The following is a 13,784-nucleotide window of genomic DNA, read 5'->3' as shown; positions in this document are numbered from 1 at the left end:
GCGCCGCTCAGTGGACACCAAACGGCCACTTGCCATTGCTTGCTCCCCCGCCGGGGCCCAGCTGAGTGGTGCAGTGCTTGGCCGAACCACCATGGAGGGAGGGGAAGGGAGACGGGGCGCTGACGTAAACAACCAGGGGGCGTGGCCGTGTACGTCAGCGTTACAGACTTACAGACAATGGGCTACTATATATATGATATTTAAACTACTTAGTAACAAATTTGAACTCTTGAAAAATTCTAACAATCTTTTGATGAAGTCATGGGCAGTCACCTTAGGCCAGTGGTCTCCAACCTTTTTACACCCAAGATCACTTTTTAAATCTCAGAACAGGCAAAGATCTACCACCCCGCCCCTTCCTTGAAGCCCTGCCCTCTCTATTCTCCTCCTGTCCATCACTTGCTGTCCCCAGCCCTTACTTACACACTCTGATAAACAGTTTATATTTAAATTATGCGATATATACAATTAAAATCATGTGTTTATAGTTATGAAATAAATGGTCTGTTTTTTATTCATGCTATATAAATCTAAAATGAAGCATGTATAATTATACATTTTGTGGAGACAGAGTTCTGCAGCTGGGGGCAGGGGAGAGGGAACAGGGTTCTGCAGCAGGGGACAGAGTGCCAGTGAGGACAGGTTACAGTAGCTGTGGACAGGGTGCCAGTGGGGACAGAGTTCAGGCAGTGGGGACGGGAATAGGGACAGAGTTCTGTAGCTGGGGACAGGAGAGTGGGGACAGAGTTCTGTAGCTGGGGAGTGGGGTGCAAGTGGAGGCAGAGAGTTCCCTGCATCTGCCTTCTCCCAGGATTCCCTCCCCCCGAGGGAAACCAGCACATACCTGCCCCAGGGCTGACCCCTCCCCCCCCCCCCCCGCGCAGGGAAGCCCCGCATGCGCGTGCCTTCCCCCGGGGCCGACCGCCCACCTCCCCGCAGGAAACCCCCCCTCCCGCGTGCGTGCGAGCCTGCCCCCGGGGCCAACCCCCCACCCCCGCATAGGGAAGCCCCGCGCATGCTTGCCCCAGCGCAAACCCCCCCACCCCGGCACAGGGAAACCCCACGCGCGCGCCTCCCCCACGGCCGACCCCCCCACCCCCATGGCCGACCCCTCACTCCTGCACAGGGAAGCCCCGTGCGTGCTTGCCCCGGGGTCAACCCCTCCGCCCCGGTGCAGGGAAACCGCGTGCGTGCCTCCCTCCCCCAGGGCTGACTCACCCCTGCTGTCCGGTGCTGGGAGCGGATACTTCCTCCTGCAGTACACCCGGCAGAGCAGCTAGCGCACTTCGGGAATTGCTGGAAGTGGTGCTAAGCTGCAGGACTTTTGTCCCTCCCCGGGAAGCTGACACTACGTCCATTTTCACTTGAGGTAAGTAGTGGGGCTTCTCGGGGGTGGGAGGGAAATGGGGGTGGGGCAGATAGGACGCCTCACGATCGATTGGTCGAGGCCTCGCGATCGACCTGTTGGTGACCACGGCCTTAGGCATTCTTGCCACCCAGGCAAGGGAGACTTAGTGAGAGTTGGTTGCTATCCACAAAGATCACAAAAGATTCAGAATGTTTTCAATCCCCAGAGATCAGTCACTTATCCCATGTCAGGTATCTCAGATCTCATGGCAAAGACAATGCTTGTAGCCAGTCCTATGGTAAATTAAGGATTTATTAACAAGGAAAGAGAAATGAGTTATTTATAGGTTAAAGCAGGTAAAACATATACACATGAGTTACAATTGAAGGTTGTAAAAGGTGATAGTTGTAGCAGACTGTTAGAACTAAATGTCTTTTAGGACCAGAGGTGGTGCTAGCCCATTAGGGGCCCTAAGTAGCAATGTTTTTGTACCCTCCCCCAACACCGACAGCCAGAGCCCCATCACCGAGGGCTAAAGTAATATAGATCATGTAAAATCACTGAATCTGTAACCTCTAAGACTTGACTCTGTGTCCATTCACACCTCGAGCTGATTAAAACCCTAAATAATTGCTTAGTGTGCTTATGCCTACCGCCAGCCCTGTATAGGACTAACCCAGGTTGACTGTGGGGATCGCTGCTTCTGTCTAGTGTCTCTGGCTTTGTGAGAGTCCTAAAGAAGAAAAATTTTCTTGTTCATGCATCTTTGTTTTCTTTTCTCCAGTATTCAAGCTGATGGGTCAGTCTCCTTTGCATATAGCCTCTTCATGGGTGTGAAGGGGCAATTAACAAAGACTTTATGTTATGTGCTACAAAGGCCCATTTAGTGTTCATAGCTTTCTTAATGAGGAGGAGATGATTCTTTCTACAGATTGACAGTTTCAGGGCAAACTGTACAGCTCTAAAGTAAAAGCTTAAATATTACCTTATTGCATGTGATGTGGCAGTTGTAAGATAAATGCATGCAGCAATTTACAAGTATTTTATAAACTCTAAACACATTGTTATAAGTACAATATCCATCTTAACCATTCTAACACACACAGGTGAAACAGTCTGGTTTCCAGAAATGAATTGGTCAGAGCCCAGCTGAGATCTTAAGTCTTGGCAAGGGCTGGTAACTGTTTTGCCAGCTTCACAGGGATAGTCCCACAGAAGTCAATGGAGTTTCTCTGCTGTAAAACTGGTGTGAGGGAGGAAAAATTACTTATTAATTACACCCTTGAATTCTTTTCAGGCATACACCTCCTTTGATGCACTCTGTGATATCCGCCCCCCTTTTCCATCTTATATCTCTACACACTTTGAAAAGAGAGTAAAATTTTCAGTCACTTTTTGCTGCTACACCATAGCTGTACCTAGTAGCATTTCTATAGTTTAAGATTGTATCACTATTTTAATTATAAATCTTGCTTTCCGAGGCATAATATCTCAGCCTTTTTCAATTACTTGAGATTGACAGTCCAGATGTTTTGTTTCATGTGATAGCACAGGAGGTAGCATGCAGATGGATTTCTATTGTCTGTGCAGCAAGTTGGGTGGGGCTTTTGTGTTTTTCTTTTTTAAATGTTGCACTGCTGAAAAGAACAGTTTGAAGAAAAACAGACCCTAGTTGGGATCTTCATGGTAAAACCTAAAGGGGATGGAGACAGTCCAAGTTATATTTAAGATCAAATAAGCTCCCATCTTAGTCCAATCATTTTAAAACACTATGAAATTCAGCAGTGAATGTGATGTTGTAGATGCAGTTTTTCTACAAAGGCAGAAAAATAATGAGTTTGAATTAAAATTGATTATGTATTAATTCTCTTTCATAAGTTTCTGATCGCTTTTTCTAAATTCTAGGAAAGGACTCAAGTGCTTGACATAGAAGGCCCAATTCTCTGAGATGCTGAGTGCACTCCCATTCCCCTGAAATCAAGAGGAATACACCTTGTGAGATTGGGTGTATCTTTCCTTTGTCTGTGTCCATTCACACCTCTGTCAGTTATAACCTTTTTAGGCAGTAGCAAAATCCTATGAACATGAATGGGCTCCTTAATACTGTAGACTCTGAGTTTGGGATGCCTAACCCTTATCTATAATCCATTTGTTCAAATATTCAAATGGGGGAAGTTGCTTAAATAGAACTCATCTATTTAAACAGTCCTGCCACTGATTGCTAACAGGGAGTTTTGAGAGGGAGTTCTCCAGATGAAGGAGAAGCAGATACAGGACTCTTGAGGGAAGTGTGTTTTGTTATTGGGGCTTTCTTACTGTGTGCTGAGCTTGTGTTTGTTTGGTGTGTGGTGATATTGGTTTTATTTATTTATTTATTTATTTATTTATTTATTTATTTATTTTCTTTCCCTGTTTGAGTGAGGCTTTAGAGAGGGAGTTCTCCAGGTACAGGAGTCTTGAGGGAAGTGGGTGTTTTGTTTGGGGCTTTCTAGCTGTGAGCTGAGCTTGTGTTTTGTGAGTGAGGGTTGGTGGGTGTTCTTTTTTGTTTTTTGTTTATTTATTTATTTATTTTCCCCTGTGTTTGAGAGTGAGGCTTTTTTTTTCCCCCACCTCCCCTTGATGGAGTTTGTGCTGTGATTGGCAGGTGGAAACTGTTGGCTTCTAATTAGTTTGAATTCTAGAAGCCTCTGCTGATTGGCTGAGCCTTGGTAGGGGGAGGGGCTTTTTAAGGCAGTGGGCAAGCGACCAAGGAGCTTGTGAATAGGTGAATGCTAACAGGGAGTTTTGAGAGGGAGTTTGGAAGGGGAGAGGGAAGGGCGTGAGGTTCTCTTGCCTTTCTTTTTAAATCCCTTTTCCAGGACAGCAGCGATGGTTGGTGATGGGTCTGCTGTTGTTACCTGCACAGCGTGTGCCATGTTTATCTTCCTCCCGGAAGAAAGAATGGATTTCATCTGCACCAAGTGCAAGCTGGTCGACATTTTGGAAGAAAAAATTAGAGGACTGGCGGCCCAAGTGTCGACCCTACGCTTGATCAGAGAGGATGAAGACTTCCTCGATAGAAGGCAGCATTTAATCCTTCAAGCACGGGAGGCAGAAGAGCCAGAGAGGGCAGTACGTGACCAAGAAGAGAACTGGCAGCATGTAACTTCTAGAAGGGGAAAAAGGCCAGCAAGGGAATCCCCCGATGGTACAGAGGTAAGCAATCGCTTTCAAGCTCTCGCCACAGGCTCTGCAGTGCTGAAAGCCCTGGAAGGGACCTCACAAGGAAGAAACCAGAAGGGAACACCATCTACTGGAAGGCATGGGATGCGTAGTCCTACAGATGGGGGCTCCACGGCCACCACGCCCAAAAGGAAACGACGGGTGGTGGTGGTCGGGGACTCCCTTCTAAGAGAGACTGAGCCATCCCTCTGCCGTCCGGACCTGGAATCTCGAGAGGTGTGCTGCTTACCGGGAGCTCGCATTCAGGATGTCACTGAGAGGCTTACCAAGCTGATCAAACCTTTGGATCGCTACCCCTTCCTGCTTCTCCACGTGGGAACTAATGATACGGCCAAGAATGATCTTGAGCGTGTTACTGCAGATTATGTAGCGCTAGGAAGAAGGATCCAAGAATTTGGAGCGCAAGTGGTATTCTCCTCCTGTCCGAGACAGAACATCAGAAATGGCTGCCCGTCGCAGGGAGCCATAGCTTGTAATACCTCTGAGGCTGGTATAGGGGGCTCTGTCTGTGAGGTGGAGTGTTTTCCAAATAAGGGCATGTAAATTAATAATCTTCCCCTGCTAGCTCCACCCATTGCAGTAACAGATCAGCCAATGGGCTGACTGGTGCTCAGGCCTGCTACTCCACCCACTGCAGCAAAAACCAACCTATGGGGTGATAAGTTCACAGGCAATAAAACAGGCAGGCAGCCCCTCTCTCACTGGGGATTCGCATTGAGTGAACGCCTGGCCTGATCACCCAGACGCCTTGCACCCCCCGCTCTTGAGTCTTACTGAGCGTACTCCGAGTTGGTCGACCCGAGTGGAGACAGTTTATGAGCGTGTGACCGGTACTTGTGTTCCTGCTGTCTCCAGAACTGGTATAACATGCCCCCTCCCCACCATCATCCCTATCCTAATTGATTTTTTAGTTGTCCTTATTGCTTGCCAAGTGACAGTGGCTAAAAAGTTACTAAGTTAGTTTATAAATAGTTGTGGTTTAGGTTTTTTACTGTTTCCTTGTATAAAGTTGTGTAAATAATCAGCCCTATGGACAATACCAGTGTTAATTCAACTGTTCCTAACCCCTGGGCAGTTATTGGAAATTATTGTGATTTAGAAAAGCCTCAGGGAATTGTTTTGTGTTGTCTGGCAATCTGTTTAATTTTTGTTCTGATGATTGTCTGGCGCCATCAAAATAAAATCAGTTTGTGCTTTTTGAAACCCCCAGTTGTGGTCTCATCCTTTCCGGCATCCCTTCGAACCTCGTGTATTACGGGGACTGACACCTCCATCCTCCCTGTTGAAGGGAAAGGACTGGGCAGGGATCGTCGAATTGAGGACGTAAATGCGTGGTTGTGCAGATGGTGTCGCAGAGAGGGCTTTGGTTTCTTCGACCATGGGACTCTGTTCCGGGCACAAGGATTGTTAGGAAGAGATGGGATCCACCTAACGAAGAGAGGAAGGAGCATCTTTGCGGGCAGGCTTGCAAACCTAGTGAGGAGGGCTTTAAACTAGGTTCGTCGGGGGACGGTGACCAAAACCCTGAGGGGAGTGGGAAAGTCGGATACCGGGAAGAAATGCAGAGAGGAAGGGGCAAGAAAGGAGGACCCATGTTTCGAATGGAGAAGATAGGACGATCAACTGGTTACCTGAAGTGTTTGTACACTAATGCGAGAAGCCTGGGCAACAAACAGGAAGAACTGGAGGCCCTGGCCCAGACCAAGAAATATGATTTAATTGGGATAACAGAGACTTGGTGGGATGACTCGCATGACTGGAGCGCTGTCATGGAAGGGTATAGACTGTTCAGGAACAACAGGCAGGGGAGAAAAGGAGGAGGAGTTGCACTATATGTAAGAGAGCACTACGATTGCTCTGAACTCCAGTATAAAGAGGGAGAAAAACCTGTTCAGAGTCTATGGGTTAAGTTTAAAGGAGCAAACAGCCTTGATGTTGTGGTTGGTGTTTGCTACAGGCCACCGAATCAGGTGGATGAGGTAGATGAGGCTTTCTTTGGACAACTGAGCGAAGCTTCCAGATCGCAGGCCCTGGTTCTCGTGGGGGACTTTAATCACCCTGACATCTGCTGGGAAACCTATACGGCAGTACACAGGCAATCCAGGAAGTTTTTGGAGAACGTTGGGGATAACTTCTTGACACAGGTGCTGAAGGATCCGACCAGGGGCCGCGCGCACCTTGACCTTCTGCTCACAAACAGGGAGGAACTAATAGGGGAAGTGGAGGTGGGTGACAACCTGGGAAGCAGTGATCATGAGATGGTAGATTTCAGGATCCTGACCAAAGGAAGAAAAGAGAGTAGTAAAATACACACCTTGGACTTCAAAAAAGCAGATTTTGACTCCTTCCGAGATCTGATGGGCAGAATCTCCTGGGATGTTAACATGAAGGGGAAAGGAGTCCAGGAAAGCTGGCAGTATTTTAAAGAAGCCTTATTGAAGGCACAGAAAGAAACTATCCCGACGCGTAGCAAGAGAGGCAAACATGGTAGGAGACCGGATTGGCTTACAGGGGAAATCCTTGGTGAACTTAAGCACAAAAAGGAAGCTTACAAAGAGTGGAAACTTGGACAAATGACCAGGGAGGAGTTTAAAGGTATAGCTCGAGAATGCCGGGGGGTTATCAGGAAGGCGAAAGCGCAAATGGAATTGCGACTGGCTAAGGATGTGAAGGATAACAAGAACGGTTTCTACAGGCATGTTAACAAGAAGAAGGTGATTAGAGAGGGTGTGCGGCCCCTAATGGATGAAGGAGGTAACCTAGTGACAGATGATGTGGGGAAAGCTGAAGTACTCAATGCTTTCTTTGCCTCTGTATTCACGGACAAGGTCGGCTCCTGGACTTCTGTGCCAAGTGACGCAAGATGGGATGAAGATGGACAGCCCGTGGTGGGTAAAGAACAGGTTAGGAACTATTTAGAAAAGCTAACTGTACATAAATCCATGGGTCCGGACTTAGTGCATCCGAGGGTACTGAGGGAGTTGGCAAATGTCATTGTGGAGCCTTTGGCTATTATCTTTGAAAAGTCGTGGAGATTGGGAGAAATCCCGGATGACTGGAAAAAGGCAAATATAATGCCCATCTTCAAAAAAGGGAAGAAGGATGATCCAGGGAACTATAGGCCGGTCAGTCTTACCTCGGTTCCTGGAAAAATCATGGAAGGGATCCTTAAGGAATCCATATTGAGGCACTTGGATGAGAGGAAAGTGATTAGGAATAGTCAGCATGGATTCACAAAGGGCAAGTCGTGCCTGACCAATCTGATTAGCTTCTATGATGAGGTAACTGGCTTGGTGGACATGGGAAAGTCAGTGGATGTGATATACCTTGACTTTAGCAAGGCTTTTGATACGGTCTCCCACAATATTCTTGCCAGCAAGTTAAGGGATTGTGGATTGGATAAATGGACGGTAAGATGGATAGAAAGATGGCTAGAAGGCCGGGCCCAGCGGGTAGTGATCAATGGCTCGATGTCAGGATGGCGGTCGGTTTCTAGCAGAGTGCCCCAAGGTTCGGTTCTAGGACTGGTCTTGTTCAATATCTTTATTAATGATCTGGATGAGGGGATGGATTGCACCCTCAGCAAGTTTGCGGATGACAATAAGCTGGGGGGAGAGGTAGATACCCTTAGGGGCAGAGATAGGGTACAGAATGACTTAGACAAATTGGAGGATTGGGCCACAAGAAATCTGATGAGGTTCAACAAGGACAAGTGTAGAGTCCTGCACTTGGGACGGAAGAATCCCAAGCATAGTTACAAGCTGGGGACCAACCGGTTAAGTAGTAGTTCTGCAGAAAAGGACCTGGGGGTTACAGTGGATGAGAAGCTGGATATGAGTCAACAGTGTGCCCTTGTAGCCAAGAAGGCTAATGGCATATTAGGTTGCATTAAGAGGAGCATTGCCAGCAGATCAAGAGATGTCATCATTCCCCTTTATTCGGCTTTGGTGAGGCCGCATCTGGAATATTGTGTCCAGTTCTGGGCCCCCACTACAAAAAGGATGTGGACGCATTGGAGAGGGTCCAGCGGAGGGCAACGAAAATGATTAGGGGACTGGAGCATATGACTTATGAGGAGAGGCTGAGGGACTTGGGTCTGTTTAGTCTGCAGAAGCGAAGAGTGAGGGGGGATTTGATAGCAGCCTTCAACTTCCTGAAGGGAGGTTCCAAAGAGGATGGAGAGAGGCTGTTCTCAGTAGTGACAGATGGCAGAACAAGGAGCAATGGTCTCAAGTCGTGGTGGGAGAGGTCCAGGTTGGATATTAGGAAAAACTATTTCACTAGGAGGGTGGTGAAGCACTGGAATGGGTTACCTAGGGAAGTAGTGGAGTCTCCATCCCTAGAGGTGTTTAAGTCTCAGCTTGACAAAGCCCTGGCCGGGTTGATTTAGTTGGAATTGGTCCTGCCTAGAGCAGGGGGCTGGACTTGATGACCTTCTGAGGTCTCTTCCAGTTCTATGATTCTATGAATCAGAAACTGAATAAGGATAACAATTATTTACTGCCAGAGCACTTTCACTTTCACATACTGATTTTCACAGAGCAGTGTTTTAGATAGACACTCATATTTTGTATGCTCTCCTGGAGCACTCTTCATTGTCAAAATGCTAATGGAAAATAGTCCTGGAATGGTATTACATGAAAATCCTTTAAAACCAATAAACTTTTTTTCTGAGAGTTCCCAGGTTATCCTGTGACAAATGGGTGAAAAGTAATGCAGTGTGAAAGAACAGTGTTCCTGTTAATGATGTACAGCATGTGGTTAAGGGCTGCTATGCCATGTTGGACACATATCGCACCACAGTATTTCTCCACCAGCTCTGTTGCCACCACACATTGTTACAGTGTTACTGGAGGCTTCACTTACACTATAACTTGGTTTTTTGACATGTACTTGCTCAATTAAATTCAGGATATGAGAGTCAGGTTCTGCATGTACTCCCGGTAACATGCCAAAGACCTCTTCCTTCCTTTGAAAGGTTAAACAAATATGGTAGTCTAATGATAACCACATGCTTAGAACTATTCAAGCTCAATTAAAGCAATGAATAAGACTTGGTACTGAGTGCTGCTGTTTAAATACAGTGCTTCTGCTCCTGTGAGATGTTAATGGGAAGGTACAGTATCTCGTGTGCATCATTGAGAAGAGCAAAAAAAGTCACTCTCTCTAGAACAGTGTTTCTCAAAATGGTCCATGGATCCACTCAGAGAAACCTGCCAACTGTCCACTCCGGTTTGTTTATTTACCGACTCTGCAGCCACTAATCCCAGGGCTTCCATTGGCTCCGGTTTGCTCTTTGTAGCCAAGGGGAGCTGCAGGAAGCTGCATGGGCCAGGCTGCTGTTTCCTGCAGCTCCCCTTTGCTGCAAATGGCGACCCGGAGCCAATGGGAGCTGCAAGGCTGCGGGGCTGCTAAATAAATAAACCAGAGCAGCCAGTTAGCAGGTTTCTCAGAGTAGATCCATGGACCGCTTTGAGGCTGTGTCTAAACTATATTGCAAATGAAGCCAGGATTTAAATATCCCACACTACATTTGCATAATGGTGGCTGCTGTTTTTTTCGAAACTGGGCTTTTTAGAAAAAAACCCGGCAGTTTAGATGGGGCATTTTCGACAGAAATGCCCTGTTTCGAAAGATCCTGTACTCCTCTTTATATGTGGCAAGGAGTCCTGTGGCACCTTATAGAACAGTGGTCCCCAACACGGTGCCCACGGGCGCCATGCCCATGGGGGCATTTGTGTGCACCCGCCAAGTGCTTGGGGCTGGCCTGGCCCCGGGCACGTGGCACATGCATGGTGCCGGAGCCGGCCCTGGGCGCACGGTGAGCGCCGTCCTCGGGAGCGCCGTGGATTGGCCACCCGCGCTCTAGGCGTGCGGCGCTTGGAGGGGGTGCCGGCCCCGGGCGCACGGCACTTGCGGGGGAGTTCCAGCCCCGGGCGCGTGGCGCTTGGAGGGGGCACCGGCCCCAGGCGCGCGGCGCTTGACGGGGGGCGCTGGCCCCGGGCACGTGACTATGGGGGGAGGACCGCCCCGCCCCGCCCCTGGGCGCGCAAGTGTCCCCACCCTCTGGCGCCCAGCGGGCGAACGGCCACACCCCCTGGCGCCCAGCAACCTCCAGTGGTTGGGGACCACTGTTATAGACTAACTGAAGTGTTGGAGCATAAGCTTTCGTGGGCAAAGACCCACTTCGTCAGATGCATGTTCGTCACACTAACATGGCTACCCCTCTGATACTCTTCCTCTTTATATGTATCATCTTTTATTCCTGGGGGAATTCTGCAATTGTTTCATTTGCAGACATAGTAAAATTGCCGAATTCCTCCTGGAGTGATCTTTCATCCAAAGATCTGCAAGTGTTCTACAGACATTAATAGATTAAGCCTATAGTGAGGCAGGCATCACATGCATTTAACAATAAGTAATAGGCATTTAAATAGTTGGCTGAGGTGTCATATCCAGAGTCAGGAAAAGAACCCTGAAGTCCTGATTCCCTAACCCTTGCTCTATTCAGTGTAATTACAGAGTAATTCCCTCCTAACTATTGATGTGATGTATGAAATCTTTTCTGTGCTGTGTCAGTTCACCTAAATTTGTGTGCATATTTGACCATCGATATTTGTACAAGTGGTTTGTTTAAAAGAGAAGAGAATGAAGGTGCAAAGTGGTCTGTGTTAAGAACGATAAGTGTATTATGCCCAAGACATGGATATAAGGACTCCTGATACTGACAGGAAAACTTCAATCTTGTGTATATTGTGGATTTTTGCATATATCTCACCCTGATTGTTTATTGCTGATTGAATTAGTAGAAAAATAAAACTTCTTTTTAAGGCAAGACAGTAGAACCTGAGAGTTGCTGATTGAATTAGTAGAAAAATAAAACTTCTTTTTAAAGCAAGACAGTAGAACCTGAGAGTTATCAACACCTTTGGAATGAAGAGAGGTTGTTTATAACTGTGAACAAAAACATTGTGGTGGTTCTTTCAGAATTTTACAATTGGACATGGACTTCCTACAGCTTTGAAACTTTACTATGCAGAAGAAAAAGTGCTGCTTTTAATCTTTTAAATTTAAATGAAACAATCATAGAAAGTTTCCTTATTTATCAAGTCTTTTAAAATAATTTCCCCTTCTTATAGTAGCATATATTTAACACAATATGGTAATGTATTTGCTTTTTTAAATTTGTCTCTGCTTATGGATTTCATACTACGAGTTCTAAATAAATTATGTGGTGGATTGGTCAGTTAACAACTTCTGGTATTCGTAACTCTGAGGTTCTACTGTATTGGCATCCCCAAGTGTTCAAAAATGATTTAGATCCCTCAAAATGATGATGGCTTTAAAATCATACATTTTAAAAAATAATAAGTGTTGGGTTTTTTTTTCTTGCTGTTTCTGAGCAGTTAGGATTCACATGTTCAAGCTTTTTTCTTTCTTGTGCATGTGTGAGTGAAAATGAACAATGCTCTGTGTGTGTGTGCGTGTGTGTGTGTGTCTGTGCCTACGTTTTGAAACATGCATATCAAAAGTTCTTAGTCAGTAATGCAAACATATTTGATGACTAAGTACTTTTAAATTGTGCAGTAATAATAAATAAATATAGTATAGTTTCTACAACCTGCTTGCAGAATGAGTAACAGCAATCAGGGGACATGATTAATTACGTAGTATGGCATACTATGATTTTTAATACTTTATTTAACTAAGTCTTGTGTTTTTTATTTTGCCGTGATATTGGAACAAACAGCCTTCTGAAATATTCCTACATCAAACTGCCATAATCCTTGAAATAATCCATTTAACAAATAAAGCTTTCCTGGTGTGGGATCAGTATTTAAGGTATCTTAATTACCTCTTTGATATGTCTGAAGCTGAAACCAGTCCATTACCAACTTGATAAGGAAACCACATTGATGTAGCTTTATATGGATAAAGCTATAGATTACTCTAAGGGCATGTCTACGCCTGGGGAGTTATTTATAAATACCTCCCCTTATTTTGAAATAACAAGGCAAATGTCCACATTACCAAGCCCATTATTTTGAAATAATGGGCTTGTTATTTGGAAATAATTCCTGCTTGTGGAAGAGGAATAGCTTATTTCAAAATTGTTTTTGGGAGTTATTTCAAAATAAGTTATTTCAAAATAACTCGCTAGTGTAGACATAGCCTAACTGAAGATAAGGTAGATCTGTTTTGTGTGATAGTTAAAAGATGAAATATTGGATTAATGGTCAAGCAGAAAAAGGTGATGTTGACAATGTCATTTGAATTAAACCGGCACCAGTTTTTGTAACAGAAAGATCTAGCAAATCAGTAGAGTTAATTAGTAATTGTGTCACTATTAGTCATAAAATAACAAAATTAGTATATGAAAACATGAGATCAATGAACTTGAGTAATTAAAGAGCTCTTGAAAAGGGTCATAGCTGTTTAATACTGCCGCAATATTATCTTCATATGATGAGGTTATAAATAATATAAAATTACTATTTAAATTATCTGTAGTAGGAACCAGGATTCAGCTGCAAAATGTTACCATCACTTTCTCTCAGATTGTGCATATGAGACTGAATGTTTAAAATATTTGTCTTAATTTGGGAGGGTGATGGTTTACCTTCAGTATTATAACAACTTACAGTTTCATTTGTGGAATTTCACATATTGGTGCACATGTGTTTTTTGTTGTGCTGAGAAGAATAAATTACTTTGACTATGGAAAACTATTTCCTGCTTACTTCAACCAATACAGGGAAATTCTTGCTGGTTCTGTAATGAAAAGGTCTGTGTCTAATGTATAAAAGATCACAGTTTTAGTTCAAGATTGAAAAGTTTCGCTCATCCTACAAGTGAGTAGAGCTATGACTTTAAAAATAGACCTTATGAATGTTACCATTTCCAGTTTAGAAACCTTTGTTATGATCTGCCTTGGATCCCAGGTGAAGTGAGTTTGACTGCAGTTTTCCCTCCAAGAGAGGAGTATTTGTTCACTTCACAAAACCACTGCATAATTCAGCACAGTTAACTATTTCTGTTCTGGAAAAGCCAGGGCTGGAGTAACAGGAGTGTGTATTTGGAGGAGAGGTACTGCAGGAAAGAACTAAGGTACATTTGGGGCTCAAGACTAAAACTGGATAGTTTAGGACGGTTATTTGGCAGAGCTATATGGGATTCAAGGCAGGAGTAACAAGAAGTGCTGCATGTCAGGTTT

General features: G+C 45.2%; 2 protein-coding genes across 10 annotated transcripts in view; one reads left to right on the top strand and one right to left on the bottom strand.

The window, feature by feature from the left end:
* The window catches only part of FAM169B (Protein), a 66,004-nt gene that overhangs the window by 11,019 nt on the left and 41,201 nt on the right, over positions 1 to 13,784 (top strand). Inside the window, exon 1 of one of the 8 annotated variants that reach the window (XM_075896979.2) lies at positions 13,180 to 13,422. The exons of 4 other annotated variants lie outside the window; for them this stretch is intronic. The gene's annotated coding sequence lies outside the window, so the exon portion shown is untranslated. Of the gene's footprint in view, positions 1 to 13,179; positions 13,423 to 13,531; positions 13,679 to 13,784 lie in introns of those variants that run through there. 3 more of the 8 variants (XM_075896977.2, XM_075896976.2, XM_075896980.2) reach the window with 3 other exon arrangements.
* Positions 1 to 13,784, bottom strand: part of PGPEP1L (pyroglutamyl-peptidase I like) — a 75,996-nt gene that overhangs the window by 61,647 nt on the left and 565 nt on the right. The window lies entirely within an intron of this gene.

The sequence above is a fragment of the Pelodiscus sinensis genome, chromosome 14 (assembly GCF_052426305.1).
Source record: "Pelodiscus sinensis isolate ZL-2025 chromosome 14, ASM5242630v1, whole genome shotgun sequence".
Taxonomy (NCBI): Eukaryota; Metazoa; Chordata; order Testudines; family Trionychidae; genus Pelodiscus; species Pelodiscus sinensis.
This window is presented reverse-complemented; position numbering and strand designations above follow the sequence as displayed.